Genomic DNA, 22,007 nt, shown 5'->3' with positions numbered 1-22,007 from the left:
GATGTTTATTTACACACACTTTACATCTCTATCTGCCCTTTACCACCACTAGCACTCCCCTTGTCTTTTGGCTTAATGGGGATACTCAGTCTGTCCCCCTCAATCTTCCCTCTCACTGTGTCAAAAGTATAAAAACAACTATTTTACATCCTATTCAGTTTCAAAAGAGAGTCAGACTGGATTTGCAACATTAACTCCATTTCACTCTCCAGAATTCTCTATTTTTATTCTCTAAGATCACAGTTTATTTTACTTGATGTGGAGCTCATGCCAATAATTTCTTATTTTAACTTTATCTCCTGACAGCAAGTTAATCTTGGGCTGAGCCAGGGGACAGATAGTGAGAGAGAAATAGAGAGCTAGACACCGAACCCAACAGAGTGCAAAACATTGGGAGTCTTCAGTAGCTTCACATTTACATAGGCCAACTGGTCTACTTTATTTGTAGTCTACACGATCCATCTGTCACCTACTGCATCTCACCCCTCAGCTAATTCTTCTCAGTCTTGACCTGAACCATCAATTCTCCTGCTCCTCCGATGCTGCCTGACCTGCTGGGCCTTTCCAGCTCCACACTTTATTCATTTACCTTTCTTCTGCTGTCGTGTGCTTATTGAGTTTCTCCTTCAAAAGCATCTGTGCTTTTTTTAAACTGAAAACCATTGCCTTGTGGGAGCGAGTTTCACACCGTCACAACTCTCCCGGTAAAGAGGATTCTTCTCAATTCCCTGTCAGCCTTATTCACGTCTGTCCTTAATTTGATGGCATCTTAGTGTTACACCCCACTTCACAACTGGAAATATTTTCTACACTGAACTCCATTGATATTTACAGACCTCTGCCCAGTCACCAATCTAATCCCAGTGGAAATTTTGCAAAGTGCACACGTGTGGGAATTGGGAAAAGAAGTTGCTAGAGGAGACAGAGATCCCACTACAAACTTTTCAGACCCAACTTTAATAAGCAAACGTGTGCAAAGGGAAGCAAGTTGCGTAACTTACCGTAAAACTGGGTCAATAACTGGCCTTGGTCCAAACTCTTCGAAAACCAACTCCTTACAGTGCAAAAGAGAAAAAACAGTTTTAAAATATTGCAATGAGCACTCCCTGCTATCATGGCATCCAACAGGGACTGATCTGAACTAAAAAAGACACCCAGCTATTTAAAAATTAAGACCCTCCCCTTGAGCAACACGTTTCACTCAGTAAATCCTGAGGAAAAAAAATTCCACTTCAAAACAATGAATCAATGATGCGTCAAGTCTGGGATAATAATCCTTTTGCCCAATACTGTGCTAACTTGTCTGTGCATGCATCAAAACAGCTTACATTTCAAAACAGGCCAGCTCTGCTGGTGACTAATATCTGAGAGCTATTTACTGCTTCATCTTGCTTCCCACTTGGCAATTTAGCACTCCCATAGGAACAGGAGTAGGCCATTCAGTCCCTTGAGCATGTTCCACCATTGAATAAGGTCATGCCTGATCTGCAGCCGAACTCTGTATACCTACCTTTGACCATGTCCCTGACTAAATTTGCTTAAGAAAAATTTATCTATTTCAGATTTAAAATTAACTACTGTTATAGTATTCACTGCCATTTGTGGAAAAGAGTTCCAAACCTCTACCACCCTCTCTCTGTATGTAAAAGCGCTTCCTAACATCTCTCCTGAACTGTCTGGCCCTAATTTATCGACTATGCCCCCTAATTCTCAAATCGCCAACCAGTGGATATAGTTTATCTTCATCTACCCTGTACTCTCTTATTAATATAAGACCATAAGAAACAGGAACAGGAGTAAGTCTTTGACCCCTTGAGCCTGTTCCACCATTCAACAGGATCATGGCCGCTCTGACATTCCCCACATCCATTTTTCATGAACTCCTTGACTCCCCTACTATCAAGAATCTATCTCAGTGTTAAATATACACAAGTAGTTTCAAAGACTCACAACCTCTGAGAGAAGAAATTTCTCATCTCAGTCTTCAATTGGCACACCATATTGAAGATTTCATTCAGATCATCTTCAACCTTCTAAAATTCTAGAGATAAAAGGCTTCATTTGTATGATCTCTCTGGATGTCCAGGTATCATTCTTGTAAACCTTTGTTGTATTCTCTCCAAGGTGAAGATATCCTGTGTGCCCAGTTTTGCTCACAGTACTCGCAAGTGGGCTCTCACCAGGAATTTGTATAACTGCAGCACAACTTCTGCATCCTTGTACCCCAGTCCTCCGGATATAATGGCTGGCAGTCCATGAGCTTTCTTGATTATTTTCTGCACCTGCTCATTTTAAAGATCTATGTAACTGAACCCCTTCAAATCCAAACAATTCACAATCTTTAATTGTGATCCCAGCGTTTCTAAAGGCATAGATCAGACAATTAAAGAAAGGAAACAGAAAGTGCTGGATAAGCTCAGGGGGTCTGGCAGCATCTGTCAGAGTTAATGTTTCAAGTCCAATATGACTTTTGATTCCAAAAAGGTCAGTCATGTTCACTCAGTCTTTGTCAAATAAAACTGCTCAGGCTCATGCTCTACAACATTTATTATCTTCCTTCACTCGCTGTCACTCTCCCTCAATCTCCTACAACACTAAACCTGCATGACCTCTGTGCTGCTGCCTAGCTCACCTGGGAAACTTCTCCCCTGCTGTTATCAGACTTTTGAACGGGCCTCTCATATATTAGAGTTAATCTTTCTCTGCACCTTCTCTGTCGCTGTAACGTGATATTCTGCATTCTGTTCTATTACCCTGATGTATTTATGTAAAGTATGATTTACCTGGATAGCACATAAAACAATACTTTTCACTGTATCTTGGTACATGTGACAATAATCAAATTAAATCATCACCTTTCCTCCATTTGCACCAACATCAACAGCCCTGCCCCCCACTTTCACGTCATTCAATTCTTCCCTCACTGTCTACACCAAGTATGGTCACAGTCATCTTCTTCCCCATTGCCTACTGCCGATTTCTAGCACGATGGAAGGTGACAGTGGGTGCTCCCCAACCAGTGGCATCCAACCTCTGCCTGAACATACTGGGGAGACCCCAAGCATCAATGACCCCTTCCTGATAGCTCAGCCTGCAAGCCCTATTTGTACATTGCCCATCCCAACCAGTCTACATGAGACTTCAACTGCTGGCCTGCCCCTTCTCAAACCCTGGCATATGGGGTGACCGTGCCAGGTGTGAACATACACTGTCTTCCCTTTTGAAGCCAGGGTGCTCCTGATCATGGGCAACTCCTTCTAACTTCTGCATGACCCTGTTCCCATCCATGCTTTACCATATTCCACACCTCCCTTTACAAATACCGTTGCCTCCTTTAGATTTTTTATCCATCTTTCCCACAGCCTGCAGCTCCCTTTAGGTTACGCACAAGTGAGGACTGCAGATGCTGAAGATTACAGTAAAGAGTGTGGGGCTGGAAAAGCACAGCAGGTCAGGCAGCATCCAAGAAGCAAGACAGTCAACGTTTCAGGAAAATGAAGGGCTTTTGCCCGAAATGTTGATTCTCCTGCTCCTCAGATGCTGCCTAACCTGCTGTGCTTTTCCAGCACCACTCGCCCAATAGGCTCCTGAGTCTTCCTCCTATGACAGCAGTCCCCATGACACATCATCCACCTTTTGCCTTTGTTTGTGTGGACTGTCTGATGGACTGAGCATGGCCCATTGCCTTGAGAGCCCCAGAAAATGCACAGACCTGATCGATGATTGCGCATCTTTCCGACCTCACAGGCCCTAACACTCCTGCCTCAGACTGGTTACTACAGACAATCTGGACAGAGCGTGAACCACGTCCCTGCAATATTGAGGTATGGTCCCCACTGCAGAGGTGATGTCATCCCGACCAGGCACCTGATTGTGGTCAATCACCTGGACTGGTATGGGAGGCCTTGACTGACAGTGCTGGGACCCCCACACTGACAGGTGCCTCCATGGGCTTCAGTGAGGTCTGCTCCCCTGAGACTGAGACAGGGCTGCCTGCTTGCTGCACATGCAGTGTGTTTGTTATGGAGTGAATGTGAGATTAATGAGACAAGCTGCAGCATAGCAAGATGGGCACCTGCCAGATGGAGGACAAGCTGCCTGGTTGTGTGCACGCACAAATTGGCCCGGTAAGGCTGGGAGGCTGTGATCATGCAGATAGGTGTTCAGTGAGTGTGCACTGAGAGAGTAAGCAAGCAGCTCTGGGATGCAAACGGTGAGGTAGGTGCCTGCCCCTGCTCCCATAGTGCTCTTGCAGCAGCTTTTCAATCCTGATTACTGTGAAGGAGCTCTGTGCTTCCACAGTGTCCGACGAATGAATTGGAAATGTTCCAGGTTGGTTGAGAGGGACTGGCAAATTTCTGTTGATGAGGGATGTGTGTGACTGACGCCTGTGCATTGTGTCCGAGACTCTGCTCGACTCTGAGCAACATTGTGGCTCCTTAAAACCAGCAATAAGCTGAAGTTGCCAGGTACTGTCATGTTGAGAATTCTCAATGCCCAGCTTATTAGTTTTGTTATTTATTCATTCATGCGATGAGGGCGTTGCTGGTTGTGCCAGCTCATCCCTAATTGCCCAGAGGGCAGTTAAGAATCAACCACATTGCTGTAGTTTTGGAGTGACGTATAGGCCACACTGGTAAGGATGGCAGTTTAATTGAAGAAGGATCATTAGTGAACCAGATGGGTTTTGCCAACAATCAACAATTGCTTCATGGTCACCATTAGACTCTTAATTCCAGATTTTTGTTGAATTCAAATTCCACCATCTGACATGACAGGATTTGAACCTGAAACATTACCTGGCTCTCTGGATTAACAGTCCAGCGATAATACACACCTTCCCCAATTAGCGAGTTTGGTAAGATAGGAGACTGAGTATTAGGGAGCAACATTTCATTTAACAAATAACAATCCCTCTTAATTGACAACTGGCTGCTTGGCTCAACAAATGCATAAAAGATGCAGAAAAGTGCACAAGACATCAAGAGAGACCACAATCAACCTCTCGTCTGATTCTGACACAAATCCCACCAATGGCTGATGTCCCTGTGTGATTTTGCCCTATGACGTTTCAACTCTCTGCCTCAGAAGGCAGTGGAGGCAGGCTCCTTAAATATTTTTACAGTGGAGTTAGATGGACCCTCGTTAGGCAGAGGAATGGATAGTTATTGGAGGAGTAGATGGAAATGCGGAATTTGAAATGAATCGATCCAGCTCTGATCCTATTGAAAAGTGACTTGATGGGCCTCTTGAAGACAAGACATGAAGGAGGCCTCCTCTGTGTGGGGGAGTCCAGAACCTGAGGAAGGACACTCTGGCTATGGAGGGAGTGCTACAATGGCGAGGGTGAAGAGGAGGGGCAATACGCCCAAAGAACCCTGGCTGTCTCGGAATATTACAAACTCTACTGTAGGTTTTGAAAAGGCACAAATAATGCAAATCAACGGAGGCACTAGTGGAGTATAGGAAGAGCAAGGGCATTTTAAGAAAGCAATGGGACAGCAACGACACTGCAGGGACTCTATGGTTCAAAGAGGGGCCTGTTGCCTCTCCGAATCTATGACACTCCTTAATATTTAGCTCTTTAACCGAGATTATGACCAAGATAGATTCAACGGTAATGGGAAATGAAGGAGAGTGTACATAAGGAATGTGGGTTCAGCCCAGATCCAAGTGAATAGCACAGCAAGCTTGAGCAGCCAAAAGGCACATTTCTGTCCCTGTTTCTTATGGTCTTAGGATACTGTCATCTGACCCAATACCTCCTTATGTGAAACAAACAGAAACAGTAATTGACAGGAGAAACTCAGCAGGCCTGATAGCATTTGTGAAGAGGGAAACAGGTAGCAATTCAAGTCAGTTCCAAGTTGGCAGCGCTAGCAAAGTAGGAAGTGTTTTGGTTCCTGAGTCCATCTGGTCCAGGTCGGCCATATCCTTCTTTCTCTTTCATTTTTGTCATCTTTGTTTCTTATTTACTGCATCATCATCTTGTCAATGGCATCAACTAGGCAGAGACTGGACCAGCTGTATGGTGGGCCCGGATCCAGACTCCTAGTGATGGCAGAGACTACAGCTACAGCTGCACAGTGGGCATGGATCAGGACTCCTGGTGATGGCAGAGACTGGACCAGCTGCACGTTGGGCATGGATCAGGACTCCTGGTGATGGCAGAGACTGGACCAGCTGCACGTTGGGCATGGATCGGGACTCCTGGTGATGGCAGAGACTGGACCAGCTGCACGGTGGGCATGGATCGGGACTCCTGGTGATGGCAGAGACTGGACCAGCTGCACGGTGGGCATGGATCGGGACTCCTGGTGATGGCAGAGACTGCAGCTACAACTGCACAGTGGGCATGGATTGGGACTCTGAAGCCACGAGGCAGTGGAAGTGAATTTACAACAAGGACTCATTGAAGTCCTGAAACCGGAACACCTTGCAGAAATCCCAGAGATCTTAAGAAAACCTGGAACTGTGCTTGACAAGAAGGACTGTAAAGTTGTACATTATATCTTAATTTTCTGGCTTTTTTTTCTGTCAATTGAACAGAAGTTGGAGATGTATTTAAGTAATTTCTTTTTATTCATTTTGTCATCCAAAATGGTGCCAGATTGTGGCAACAAACCATCTTTCATCGTGTTTTCCCATATGCATGTGGCAATAAAAGCATTCATTCCAGAATCACTCATCTTCAGAACTGAAAGGAGTTGGGAAAAGTTATTGTTCATACTTTTAACAGATGCAAAGGAGGAACAAGAGATCAGGTGTATGGAGGTTCAAAGTAAAACATCAAAGGGAATGCTCGTGGTGGAGAAAGAGAAGAGAATGTAAAATGACTGTAAATTAATGCGTGAATGGGAGAGAACAGGGCATCTCTACAAAGAGCAAAGTAAACAAGACAGAAACAAGACAATACTGGGAGGAGGGGCATGTAGGAAAATTAGAGAATTGATTTAACTTGATCAGTTTCTAAGGTTATGAAATTCAAATTTTGAGACATTGAGTTTGTAAAGTGCCTAAAGCAAACAATGAGGTGTTGTTCCTCGAGTTTGCATTGCACTTCTTTGGAACATTATATGTCCCTTTGTTTTATAACACACCTGTGAAGCACCTGGGGGCATCTCACTCTATTAAAGGTTCTTCATGAATAAATTGTTGTCATTAACAGGAAGGATACATCTGCCTTCAGTGCCCAGAGATCATTGAACCACCTGAGAGAGCAGATAGAGGCAAGTTTCTGCCATGTTTTCTACATTCCAACAGGCAGTGTTCAGGAAGAACTTGGCTAATAATTCATGGAATACTGAGGTTGTGGAAGACGCTATATAATTCAATGTAAGTTCCTTTCCATAAAGGTACTTTTACCACTGAGCATTGAGTAATGATTTCACCCTCCAAGTACTTTGAATAGGTCACAACACTACTCATTCTAGACATTTGGAAATCAGTGTTTGTGTGCAATGATGCAAATCACAAGTTATCCTTACTGCCGGAAGTCAAACGTGTTTTTGATGGACGCGGCCCAGCCTAACAGAAGCTAATCAATCATACCAGTATCTTGACACATTTGAAGTTGAAGTATTGAAGGAAGAGGGAGGATCTGATTTAAACTTACAGATTTCTGAGAGGCCTGCATAAATGGAAATGAAGAACATGTTTCGACTAGTAGGAGAAATTAGGACCCAAGGGCACAACCTCAGAGTGAAAGGACAATCTTTAGAACTGAGATGAGGAGGAATTTCTACAGAGGGTGGGGAATCTGTGGAAGTCATTGCTGCAGAGGGCTGTGGAGGCCAAGTCATTGAGTATATTTAAGACAGAGATATATAGGTTCTTGATTAATAAGGGGATCCAGTGTTACAGGGAGAAGCAGGAGAATGGGGTTGAGAAACATATCAGCCATGATCAAATGGCAGAGCAGAGTTCTTGGGCCAAATAGCCTAATTCTATTCCTATATCTTATTGTCTTATGGTCCGTCTACTATAAGGTCAGAAATAAGGATGAGCAGTGGTGCTTGCGTAATATTCAGCACCATTTACTACCCCTGAGACACTGTATCAGTCTGTGTCCAAATGCAGCAATACATGGGTAATATCCAGGTTTAGGATGATAAATGATGAGTAACATGTGTGCCACACAGATGCCAGCCATTGACTATTGTTTCTTGTTGACAATCTTGGGGGGGTAGATATAGGACTGATGTTAGGGGTAGGTTCTTCACTCAGCGAGTCGTAAGTTCATGGAATGCCCTGCCAGTAGCAGTAGTGGACTCTCCCTCTTTATGGGTATTTAAGCGGGCATTGGATAGGTATATGGAGGATAGTGGGTTAGTGTAGGTTAGGTGGGCTTTGATCGGCGCAACATCGAGGGCTGAAGGGCCTGTACTGCGCTGTATTCTTCTATGTTCTATGTTCTATGTTCTATCACTATGTGACATTCACTGGCATCACTTATCAACATCCTGACAGGTTACTATTGACCGGAGACTAAACTGGACTCACCATTTAAACAATATGATACAATTGCTGTGTGCAATTCTGGTCTATTGTGTGCAATTTTGGCCTCTTTATCTGATTGAAGGATTTTCTCACTATGGAGGGAATATAACGAAGGTTTACCAGACTAATTTCTGAGATGGTAGGACTGATGTATGAAGAGAGATTGGATCAGTTAAGACTACATTCACTGGAATTTAGAAGAGTGAGGGGGAATCTCATAGAAATATATAAAATTCTAACAGGTCCAGACAGATTAAATGCAGGAAGGATGCCCTTGATAACCAGGGAGTCCAAGCCAGGGGTCACAGCCCAGAGATACGAGGTAGGCCATTAATGACGGAGATAAGGAGAAATTTCTCCAGATAGTGGTGAGCCTGTGAATTCACTGCCACAAAAAGCGATTGAGGGCAAAACATTGAATGTTTCCAAGAAGGTCTTAGACATAATTCTTAGGACTAAAGGGATCAAAGTATACAGGGTGAAAGTGGAATGAGGGCTGAGTTGGATGATCAGCCATGATCACATTGTTTGACACAGCAGGCTCAAAAGGGCCAAATGGCCTACTCCTGCTTCCACTTTCTGTGCTTTCGTGTTTCTAAGAGAAGGTCAGTTACTAAGAATCCCACAGAAAGTAACTCGCTTCCCAACTCCCCAAAGTCTGCCTACTATCTACAACTCACGTTAGGAGTATGACAGAATACTCTCCACGTGCCTAGGGTGGGTGCAGCTCCAAAACTGCTTGACACTATGTAGGACAAAGCAGTCACTTGACTGCCACTATATCACAAGCATTTGCTCCCTCCACCTCCAACACTCAGCAGCAGCATTGTGGACCCCCTATAAAATACACTGCAGAAATGCATCGAGACTCCTCAGACAACATCGTTCAAACCCACAACCACTTCCTTCTGGAAGGACAAAAAGCATGGAAATATCACCCCCCGCAAACTCCCCTCCAAGCCATTCACCATGCTGAATTGGAAATATATTGCTGTTCCTTCAGTGTCACTGAGTCAAAATCCTGGAATTCTCTCCATAACAGCATTGTGGGTTTAACCTACAGCAGCATTTGGAATGCAGCAGTTTCATGAAGGAAGCTCACCTTCACTTTCTCAAAGGCAACTTGGGGGTGGGCAATAAATGTTATTAGCCCAGCCAACATCCCACGAATGGGCAAAGAAAATTGGAGGGTGTGCTGAACATATGATAGGAATTATGACAACTTTACTGATCATTGTAAAATCCCACCTGGTTCACTCATGTCCTTAAAGGAAGGAAACCTGCCAGTCTGGATTACATGTGACTCCAGATGTGATGCAATTGATTCTTAACTGTCTCTGAAATGGCCTCACAAGCCACTGCATTTTGGTGCAACAAATACTGGCCTGACCAGTGACACCCATATCCCATGAAACAAAGCAGAAGCAAAACCTGTTCGGAGAAATATCTCTTAAATACACAAGAAGCTGAGGGTGGGAAGTACCGGTGCAGCATGACTTGCGCTGGGAACGTCGGGTTCACATTGTTCATTTCATCCCTGTTTGAAGATAAGGAATTGCTCACAAAGGTAGGCTGGTTTAGATTATTTTATGTTCAAGTGCAACCTTATTCTCCAACAGGTCCTGACAGGAAAACTCTGTGTCATAAAAACTTACTCAATCGGAAGCAAAGCAACCAACAGCACAGATTTCTATGAAAAACATCACATCTAGATGTGGCACATGTCATGGCCCCCCGTTCCTCAGTATATTGTGAATAAGCATTGTATCCAACTGAGATACAACACAGTGGTTAGATACAGAACTCCTTCCATTCTTTTAAACAGAAAGTAAAACTCCCTCTACCACTATCCCCATCAAACACTCCCAGGGCATCAACAGCACAGGATTAGATACAGAGTAAAGCTTCCTCTACACTGTCCTCCATCAAACACTACCAGGACAGGGACAGTACAGGGTCAGATACAGATTTAAGCTTCCTCTACACTGTCCCTCATCAAACACTCCCAGGACAGGGACAGTACAGGGTTAGATACAGAGTTAAGCTTCTCTACACTGTCCCTCATCAAACACTCCCAGGACAGGGACAGTACAGGGTTAGATACAGAGTTAAGCTTCCTCTACACTGTCCCCCCATCAAACATTCCCAGGATAGGGACAGCACAGGGTTAGATACAGAGTAAACCTCCTCTACACTGTCCCCATCAAACATTCCCAGGACAGGGACACCACGGGGTTAGATACAGAATAATAGCTCCATCAAACACCTGCTGGTTGAGATGTCTTGCTTGTATCCGGTTTTTGAAACATAAATCAAAATAAAATGAGTCAATAATTTCAAGTCAGTTTGAATGAGCCATTTCCTGTTCCCAGATCATCTTTACTCATCACAATTTTGGGGACAGGGAAATAGATGATGTGTGACACAAAATAGGTACATAGATGGCCCAAGGAGGTAGCATCTTGCTCCACATGCAAATTCATGCATTGCTTTGTAACGTAGAAGTTCCTATTGTTCCCAGCAAATATCCAGGCAGACACATATCCACACATTGGCTCATGCACATACATATATTCATGTGTACAAACATACATACAGACGTGTGCATTTGTAATCGTACAACACACCACCTGATCCAGGAGGAGGCCATTCAGTCCCTCAAAACTTGCTCCTCCATGCAACTAGATCAGGGCTGATACGTGACTGGAGTGCGTATACCCATTAACCTTAGGAAGGATATAGTGGCCTTGAATGGAATACAATGTAGGTTTATAAGAATGATACCTGGACCTCAGGTGTTACAAGGAGCAATGACACAAATTAGAATGTACATATTTAAGGGAATAACATAGAACATAGAAAAATACAGCGCAGTACAGGCCCTTTGGCCCTTGATGTTGCGCCGATCCAAGCCCACCTAACCTACACTAGCCCACTATCCTCCATATGCCTATCCAATGCCCATTTAAATGCCCATAAAGAGGGAGATTCCACCACTGCTACTGGCAGGGCATTCCATGAACTCACGACTCACTGAGTAAAGAATCTACCCCTAACATCTGTCCTATACCTACCACCCCTTAATTTAAAGCTATGCCCCCTCGTAATAGCTGACTCCATACGTGGAAAAAGGTTCTCATGGTCAACCCTATCTAAACCCCTAATCATCTTGTACACCTCTATTAAGTCACCCCTAAACCTTCTTTTCTCCAATGAAAACAGCCCCAAGTGCCTCAGCCTTTCCTCATATGATCTTCCTACCATACCAGGCAACATCCTGGTAAACCTCCTCTGCACCCGTTCCAGTGCCTCCACATCCTTCCTATAGTATGGCGACCAAAACTGCACACAATACTCCAGATGCGGCCGCACCAGAGTCTTATACAACTGCAACATGACCTCAGGACTCCGGAACTCAATTCCTCTACCAATAAAAGCCAGTACGCCATATGCCTTCTTCACGGCACTATTTACCTGGGTGGCAACTTTCAGAGATCTGTGTACATGGGACCAAGATCCCTCTGCTCATCCACACTACCAAGTATCCGACCATTAGCCCAGTACCCCATCTTTTTGTTACTCATACCAAAGTGAATCACCTCACACTTACCCACATTGAACTCTATTTGCCACCTTTCTGCCCAGCTTTGCAGCTTATCTATATCCCGCTGTAACCTGCCACATCCTTCTTCACTGTCAACAACTCCACCGACTTTCATATCATCCGCAAACTTGCTCACCCAACCTTCTAGCCCCTCTTCCACGTCATTTATAAAAATGACAAACAGCAATGGTCCCAAAACAGATCCTTGCAGAACACCGCTAGTAACTGCACTCCAAGATGAACCTTTACCATCAACTACTAACCTCTGTCTTCTTCCAGCCAGCCAATTCCTAATCCAAACCTCCAACTCACCCTCAATGCTATACCTCCGTATTTTTTGCAGTAGCCTACCATGGGGAACCTTATCAAACGCCTTACTAAAATCCATATACACCACATCTACCGCTTTACCCTCGTCCACCTCCTTAGTCACCTTCTCAAAGAATTCAATAAGGTTTGTGAGACACGATCTGCCCTTCACAAAACCATGCTGACTATCCTTGATCACATTATTCCTCTCCAGATGTTCATAAATCCTATCCCTTACAATTCTCTCTAAGTAATACTTGGTCAAAGTCTTCAAAATATTAACAGGAAAAGACAGGGGAGATAAAGCGAAATTATTTCAACTGGTTAGACAATCTAGAACTAGGGGCAGAGTCTGAGAATTACAGCCAGATTATTCAGGAGAGATGTTAGGAAGCACTTCTACACATAAAGGATAGCAGATATTTGGAACTCTCATCCACAAATGGCAGTCAATGCTGGATCAGTTGTTAATTTAAAATCTGAGATAGATAAAACTTTGTTAAGCAAAAGGTATTAAGGGATATGGGCCAAAGGCAGATAGACATGAGGCCACAGATCTGCCATGACCTCTTTGAATGGTAGATAAGTTTGAGGGGCTGAATGGCCTATTCCTGTTCCTACCTTCTATCCTCTTAATGCCTTTGGTTAACAATAATCTGTTAATGATCAATTACCTATTTACATTCCAATTTAAAATGAACAATTATTCAAAATTGAAAGAACTGTGAATGCTGAAAATCAGAAATAAAAACAGAAATAGCTGGAAAAGTTCAGCAGGTCTGGTAGCTTCAGTGAAGTGAAATGGGCATTAACGTTTCGGGTCCAGTGACCCGACTTCAGAACTGTTCGCCAGAGCCAATATATCCTTGCTAAGGTGTAGTGCCCAGATCTGCTCACAGCACTCCCAACTGGAGTTTCCCTCCAAAGCCAATATCCTTCCTGAGGTTAGTGGGTATATGTGCGCTCAGGTCACACATCAGCTAATTGATTGGGGGAGCAAGTTTCAAGGAGTTGAGTGGTCTCCTCCTGAATTTGTTGGTGGGTTGTATGATTGCAAATGGGCATGCCATAGGTGTTTGTACACATGCAAAAATGATTTTTCCTTATCTATTGATCTTCATAAGTAGAGATATTGAGTACAGAAGTACAGAAGTAGCATTATGCTTTATCAAGTTTTTTGAGTATTGTATCCAGTTCAAGTCACCAAACTTTAGGAGGGTACAGAGGAGGTTGACTGATATGACTCCAGGGATGGGGAGTTTTTGTTTTCCTTGGAGCCAAGATGATTGAGGAGAGATTTGATACAGGACAACAAGATTATGATAGGTTCGGATAAAGTAAGACAAAGACACTTGTGGGACAATGGTAGTTTCCCTATCTCTGAACCAAGAGACCTGGGTTTAAGTCCTACTAGCTCTTGAAGTGTGAAACATGTTGATTAACAATATCCACAGACAAAGGACAGCTGTCCTCATTAATAATGGTACAACAATTTGGAGACGCAAATTTAAGGTTTTGAGATGGGAATTTTGTTTTAAAACATTGTGGAATTTAGAATGATGAGAGACGATCTCATTGAAATTAAGAATTATTAAGAGCTTGACAGAGTAAATGCTGAGAGGACAATTCCTTCATGGGAGAGTCTAGGGCCGCAGGGTATAGTCTCAGAATAAAGAGGCGCCAATTTAAGACTGAGATGAGGAGGAATTTCTCCTCCTAGAGTAATGAGTGCCTCTGGAATGCCTTGCCACAGAGAGCTGTGTGGACAGAGTCCCTGTGTGTATTTAAGGCTGAGATAGATGAATTCTTGGTCAGTCAGGGAAACCCAAGGATAAGGGGAAAAAGGCGGGAAAGTGGATGCGAGGAATGTCAGATCAGGTATGCTCCTATTGAATGACAGAGCAGGCTCAAGGGGCCAAATGGCCTACCCTGCTCCTATCTCTTATGGTCTTATCAGTGATAATGACCTGAAACTAGGTTTCTCCACAAGTGGGGAATTTCATGTGGATACTGATAGGGGTTCAATGGAGACTTTGGGAGATAAACTTGCAGAATGATAGGGATACAGTGGGGGAATGCAGGTAACTAGGTTGCTCTGAGGGGAACTGGCCTGGACTCAATGGGCTGAAGAACCTCTTTCACGATGCACTGATTCAACCCTGGATTCAAATCAAAGTAGGCAGAATGTGAAACAAGGTTGGACTAACAGCCCAACAATCCATTTCTCTACTCAGCAGCTGAACCCCGGAGTAAATATTGTTAATTGGCAGTACTTAGCTCTCTGATTATATAGCGACCAAGTGCACACTTATTGATACAAGGTAAAGCAGTTTTAAGTATGTACAGTTTCTACTATTGAATGTGTTGTTACAAATTGTTTAAATCACTGCAGGATTCAGTGATTCTGTACAGTGTAAGGTGAGTCAGTAAGTGTGGAAGGGACCATGTAGGGGGTAGGGGCATGCTGAAGGCAGCTGGACTCCCCTTTGGGAAAATGTGCCCTCGTGCAGATTTTGTTTTGTGACACCTCTGAAGTGTCGTTAACCATGACTCTTTGCAATTCTCATAAATAATTTAGAACAGCTCAGGAGGCTGTTCCTCCTCTCTCCACAAGAATCTCAGTGAGTCTCCCTCTCATTGCAACCCCCAGGTCATCTCTTCTGCCCTGAAGCTCTTCAACCATGTACCTGTCCATCTTCCTTCCCATCTATCTGCTCCACCCTCCTCTCTGACCTATCGCCTTCATCCCCACCCCCCTCCACCTATTGTACTCTTTGCTACCTTCCCCCCACCCCTACCTCCCCCCAGCCCCCCATCCCGTTTATCTCTCCACCCTGGTGGCTCCTTGCCTTCAGTCCTCGTGAAGGGCTTTTGTCCGAAACGTTGATTTTCCTGCTCCTCAGATGCTGCCTGACCTCCTGTGCTTTTCCAGCACCACTCTAATCTAGACCCAGGAAGCTGTTCTGCCCACAAAGCCTGTGCCAGATATTTTGAAGAGTAATACAGTCAATCATACTCCCTTGCAAATACTGACAACACCATAGCTCCCCCGACCCCATTCTCCCCGGGACAGACTGCAAATAGTGACAACCACCCCCCTCCCCATCTGCCAATCTCATGTAATACTGACTCACTCCTCCCAGGTTACACTGTAATTACTGACACACTCCCCCTGTCACAGATCACCTGTAAATACTAACTCACTTCCCCCCACCCCCCTCGCCAGGGATCTCCTGTAAATACTAACATACTTCCGCGGACCCCCGGTTAATACTGACACACTGCCAATTATACCATCACCATCCTTTAATTTCAAACGTAGAGGTGAATCATTTTCCTTAACAACTCTCTGAATTCAAAACTGATAGTGATGGAACACCACAGTAACTAACTCCAAAGAGAAAATGTTCTAATGGACTCACTGCACAATGTGAAAATGCTTGTGCTATATGGAATGTGATCAAAGACCCTGACTCCCTCTCCCTATCCCATCTACCCTGACTCTCCTCCCCTCTCTTTCTCCAATGCTGACCAGAGCCAGGCAAAGTGCAGCAACCAAGGAAGCTGATATTCCAGTCTTTCGAACAGGGTTTGTTCTCCCTGCAGATTTATTGCCATCTATAAAATCCAACAAGAGGCATCTGGATAACTGTTGTGCACAAGCTTCAGCTCAGGGTTTGAAAACCGGTTAGGGAAACTCAGCTCTAACTCTGCCAGACCTACTCTCTCTCTGTGCAACGTGGTGATTTCTGTTTTTTGAGAAAAGTTCCTTTTGTGTCTCCCTTGTTCAGCCGGCAGCCCTCACAGGGCATGTGTCTGAAGGCTATGAATTCACCCAGTTTTGTGCTGTGCGTACTGGAATGCATGCTGAGCCTATTAAACGGAGTCTGGAAGTCTGGATAACCTGTAAACTGAGTCGTACATGAGCAGTGATTATATAGAAACCACACTTACTTCTGGAGGCCCCAAATTCTTTCACTTCCAATTAGCCACACAAATAAAAAACCTACAAAGACAGGCAGACTTCCTTCCTAAAGGACACGAGCGAACCAGTTGGAGTTTTTATGAGAACCCATCGGCTTTCTGGTCACTCATTACAGAGACCAAGTTTTCCTTCTCAGGTTAGTTGTTGGTCTTAAACTGAATTTACTCTCCAACAGCCCAGTTGCAATTTGAACTCGGAATTAATCAGGAATGTTAATATAAATGGATAGTCTTCATACACCCATCCCAATAACTCAAACGTTAACTTGGAAGCCAGGCAAGAGAGTTCTCCCTTATGTCCTGAGCACTATTTGTTCCTAAATTAATGAAAAGAAACAGATCAAGCAAGTCTTTATTCCAATACTGCACATTTGTTAGATCTCAGCTGGAATTTGTGTACAGATCTGGGCACCAGGTTATAGGAAATATGTGAGTATATTGGAGAGAGTACAGAAGCAATTGACAAGGATGGTTCCAGGGATGAGGATCAATTGAAGCACTGTCCTCCTTAGACAGGAGGCGGCTAAAAGCTGATTTAATAACATTTTTCAAAGTCGTGAACTGGCTAGTTAGAGAAGGAACAGGTTCTCCTCACCTACTTTAGAAACAAAAACAGAAGGTGCTGGAAATGCTCTGCAGGTCTGACAGCATTTGTGAAGAGAAATCAGAGCTAACCCTTAAGGGTCACCAGACCCAAAATATTAACTGATTTCTCTTCACAGATGCTGCCAGACCTGCTGAGCTTTCCCAGCAACTTCTGTTTCTGTTTTACAGCATCCGCAGTTCTTTCAGTGTTCCTTATCTTGTTTCTAAAAAAAAAGGGGGCATAGATTTAAAGTAAGGTGCAAGGATGATGTGAAATAAAACTATTTTCACTCAGCAGGTAGCCAGGATCTGAATTGCACTGCCTAGTAATGTGGTGGATAGGGGTTCAATTGAGACATTCAAGAGGGGCATTGGATGAGTATTTAGGGGAAAATAAAAGTGCAAAGGTATGAGCAAAAGGTGGGGGATTTGTACTCAGTGATAGAACTGGTGTGGGCTATGATTGGCCTCATGGCCTCCATTGGCAGCACAATCCTGTAATTTATGTGATCTTGCTGTGCATGTGTTGATTGCTATCCACATTTCCAATATCCACCCAGTTGCTGTCTTTGCATTTACAGTGAAATTGTGATGAAATCACAGGGGGACGCTTGCAGAGCTTCAACAGAACAAAGAAAATATAAACGTTACTGGATTTGCCAACAAACACATCAAAGAAATGAAAAGATGGTAATGCAATAAATATGGGATTGTCTTTGCTGTTCAATTGTTCTTTGATTCATTCACAGGATATGAGTGTTTCTGGCTAGGCCAGCATTTATTGCCTATCCCTAATTGCCCCGAAGGCAGTTAAGGGTCAACTTATTTCTTTGGGTCTGCAGTCATAGATATTCCAGACCAGGTAAGGATGGTAGAATTCCTTCTTAAAGGACGTTAGTGACCCAGATGGGTTTCCCCTCAACCCAATAATTTATTGATCGTTATTTGATTCTTAAATCCAGATTTTTATTGAATTCAAATTCCACCTGGAAAGTTACCTGGGTCTCTGGAATAATAATCTAGCAACAATAGCCCTTGGCCATCACCTTTCACAGACCTCCCACCCGAGGTTGCTCACACCTTACAATAGCTGACTGTGGACAGTAAAAGGCACTGAATAAAAAAGGGGTGGAGGTTGTTCTGAAAGAGTTAGGTAATCCTTTGCTGCATAGGGTACTGCAGTCGAAAAAGTTTAATGCAGTCTGTTTTGTTATCAATATGGTCAAACATGTTCCTTTTGTTTCCATACTGCTGTGCATCATACTGGAGCCGTGCTGTACCTTTTGCTGTTTCAGCCAGAGAAAGCAGGCAGGCAAGCAGACCAGCATGTATTAGACTCTCAGGGTTACAGCTTCCTCAGCTGAAGAAGATTCCACATCTACAGTCACCTCCTCAGTCGGTTCCGTTACGCAGTGTAGGGTGTTGCCCCATGACAGACTGCAGCAGTTTGGCCATTCAGCCCATCAAGTCTACTCCACCATTCAATCATTTCTCAACCTCATTTTCATGCCTTCTCCACCAAACCTTTGATCCCCTTACCAATCAAGAACCTAGCTGGCTTTTAAATCCACGCAATGACTTTACCTCCAGAGCCCTCTGCGGCAACAAGTCCCACAGACTCACCACCCCGTAGCCAGAGACATTCACCCTCAGTTCTAAAGGGTGTCCTTTCACTCTGAAGTTGTGCCCTTGGGTCCCAGTCTATCTTACACTGAGGAGGTGACTGTAGCTGTGGAATCTTCTTCAGCTGAGGAAGCTGTTACCCTGAGAGTCTAATACATGCTGGTCTGCTTGCCTGCCTGCTTTCTCTGGCTGAAACAGCAAAAGGTACAGCACGGCTCCAGTATGATGCACAGCAGTATGGAAACAAAAGGAACATGTTTGACCATATTGATAACAAAACAGACTGCATTAAACTTTTTCGACTGCAGTACCCTATGCAGCAAAGGATTACCTAACTCTTTCAGAACAACCCCCACCCCACTCCACATCCACTCTATCCAGTCCTCTCAGTATTTTGTAAATTTCAATCAGATCCTCTCAAAACAGTTCGCAATATTCCAAATTGCCCCCCTTCAGAGTGAGCATCATGCTCACCCATGCTGTAATTCCCTCACCAACCAGAAGGTGGATTGGAGGGAGCCTCATTATTAGATTCCCTACAGTGTGGAAACAGGCCCTTCGACCCAACAAATCCACACTGACTCTCTGAAGAGGAACCCACCCCCCTCTGGCTAATGCACCTAACGCTATGGGCAATGTAGTATGGCCAATTCACCTGACCTGCGCACCTTTGGACTGTGGGAGGAAACCGGAGCACCCGGAGGAAACCCATGCAAACACAGGGAGAATGTGCAAACTCCACACAGACAGTCGCCCAAGGCTGGAATCGAACCCATGACCCTGGTGCTGTGAGGCAGCAGTGTTAACCACTGAGCCACCGTGCCGCCCGCAGGGTGCTTGGCCATTCACTGCTCCTACACCCTCTCAGTGTCTTCTGCAGTCATGGTCCATTTTTTGAACCCAGCATGGCCGATGCAGTCAGTGACCATCCTCCACACCTTCTTCATCATGATGGGGGTGAGGACGTTCTCTGCTCAAGCCGCCATTACCACATGGGCAGAGGCTTCCTTGATGTCAGAATAGGGTCATTGTTTGCATCCCCTTCCTTTGTCAGAGAGAATACCAGCACAGTAGACTGGTTAGTAAGGTTAGAGCACACGGAATAGTGAGAGAACTAGCTATTTGGATACAGAACTGGCTTGATAGTGGAAGACACAAGGTGTAGGTGGAGGGTTGCTTTTCAGACTGGTGACCTGTGACCAATGGTGTGCCACAAGGATCGGTGCTGGGTCCACTGCTTTTCATTATTTATATAAATGATTTGATTGTGAACATAAGAGGTACAGTTAGTAAGTTTGCAGATGACATCAAAATTGGAGGGGTAGTGGACAGCAAAGAAGGTTACCTCAGATTACAACAGAATCTTGATCAGATGGGCCAATGGGCCAAGGAGTGGCAGATGGAGTTTAATTCAGATAAATGCGAAGTGCTGCATTTTGGAAAGGCAAATCAGGGCAGGACTTATACACTTGATGGTATGGCCCTGGGGAGTGTTGCTGAACAAAGAGTGCAGGTTCATTGTTCCTTGAAGGTGGATTCACAGGTAGACAGGACAATGAAAAAGGCATTGGTATGTCGGTCTTTATTGGTCAGTGCATTGAATAGAGAAGCTAGGAGATCATGTTGTGCCTGTATGGGACATCGGTGAGGCCACTATTGGAATATTGTCTGCAGGTCCGGTCTCCCTACTATCAGAAGAATGGTGCAAAACCTGAAAGGGTTCAGAAAAGATTTACAAGGATGTTGCCAGGGTTGAAGGGTTTGAGCTATAGGGAGAGGCTGAACAGGCTGGGACTGTTTTCCCTGGAGCATCAGAGGCTGAGGGGTGACCTTATAGAGGTTTACAAAATTATGAGGGGCATGGATAGGGTAAATAGATAAGATCTTTCCCTGGGGCAGAGGATTCCAAAACTAAGGGCATAGGTTAACGTGAGAGGGGAAGATTTAAAAGGGACCTGAGGGGAAAGATTTAAAAAGGGACCAATGGGGAAAATGTTTTCATGCAGAGGGTGATACGTGTATGGAATGAGCTGCCAGAGGAAGTGGTGGAGGCTGGCACAATTACAGCATTTAAAAGGAAGGGGGTTTAGAGGGATATGGGCCAAATGCTGGCAAATGGGACTAGATTCATTTAGAATATCTGATCAGCCTGGACGATTTGGATCAGAGTTTTTTTTCCCCCCCATGCTGTATATCTTCATGACATTGCACTTGCGGAATGTCTGACGGGATTGAGCTTATTGAACGGTGGAGCAGGCTCAAAGGGCCGAATGGCTACTCCTACTCTAACTTCCTGTGTTTCCAGGATAACATTTTTAACTTTTCCCCCCCACAGGTTCAGACAGACCTGAAGAGCTTAGGTTTTGCCAGGATCGATGCAGAGAGGTTGTTTCTCCTGTTGGAGAGTCTAAGACCAGAGGTGTAATTTCAGAATAAGGGATTGTGCATTTAAGACAGAGATGAGGAGGAATTTCTTTTCTCAGAAGGTATTGAATCGGTGAAATTCTTTCCTTCAGAGGGCTGAGGAGGCTGGGTCATTAAGTATATTCAAGGCGAAGATAGACAAATTTTTAATCACTAAGGGAACCAAAGGTTATGGGGGGAAAAGCAGGACATGGAGTTGAGGATTATTAGATCAGCCATGGTCTCATTGAAGCAGACTCAGTGGGCAGAATGGATTATTTCTGCTCCCATGCCTTACGATTATTCTTTCACAGAGATATCTCAATGTTGAATGATGATTTCACGCTCTAGCCAGGTCTAATTCTATGATTAGTTGGTGCAATCATGTTGAGCCAAACAGCTAAGCATTCACAAGTTCTGGGGCTTTCCAACTTCATTTAGTTATGAACATCCTTCTGTCGCATTCCCTATTCTGCCAGCATGAACAGCCGACAACTTTGACATCACCAGAAGTCTGGCTTATCCAGAGTTGACTAATCACAATTTTCAATGCAGTGGTTAAGGAGCAATTAAGATGGTGACTAAAAAACTTCATCAAGCTTTTATTAATCAGCTTAAGAGGAGGATGTAGAGGAGTATATGGAGGGAATTCAGAGTTTATTGTCCAGGTTCCCAAAGGCATAATCAACAATGGTACTGTGAAGAAAATTTGAGTTGCACAAAAGGCTAGAATTAGGGTACAGAAATAGAATCATAAATTCCTGCAATGCAGAAGGAGACTCTTCATCCCATGGAGTCTGCACAGATGCTCAAAAGAGCATCCCATGCCCCCCCACCCTTTCCTCATAACCCTGCACTTATTGTCACTAATCCACCTACCCTGCAGTATTACAAGGCAATTTAGCATGACCAATCCACCTCACCTGCACAACTTAGGACTGTGGGAGGAAACCGATGCACTTGGCAGAAACAGGGAGAATGTGAAAACTCCATAGTCACC

The 22,007-nt window shown here is 44.3% G+C and overlaps 1 protein-coding gene across 2 annotated transcripts in view; it reads right to left on the bottom strand.

The window, feature by feature from the left end:
* Positions 1-22,007, bottom strand: part of LOC140482470 (gap junction gamma-1 protein-like) — a 63,099-nt gene that overhangs the window by 28,680 nt on the left and 12,412 nt on the right. Inside the window, exon 2 of one of the 2 annotated variants that reach the window (XM_072579994.1) lies at positions 1,002-1,054. The exons of the other annotated variant lie outside the window; for it this stretch is intronic. The gene's annotated coding sequence lies outside the window, so the exon portion shown is untranslated. The remainder of the gene's footprint in view (positions 1-1,001; positions 1,055-22,007) is intronic. 2 annotated transcript variants of the gene reach the window in all.

This window comes from Chiloscyllium punctatum, chromosome 10 (assembly GCF_047496795.1).
Source record: "Chiloscyllium punctatum isolate Juve2018m chromosome 10, sChiPun1.3, whole genome shotgun sequence".
Classification (NCBI taxonomy): domain Eukaryota; kingdom Metazoa; phylum Chordata; class Chondrichthyes; order Orectolobiformes; family Hemiscylliidae; genus Chiloscyllium; species Chiloscyllium punctatum.
Note: the sequence above shows the minus strand (reverse complement) of the source record. Positions and strands in the feature narration are given on the sequence as shown.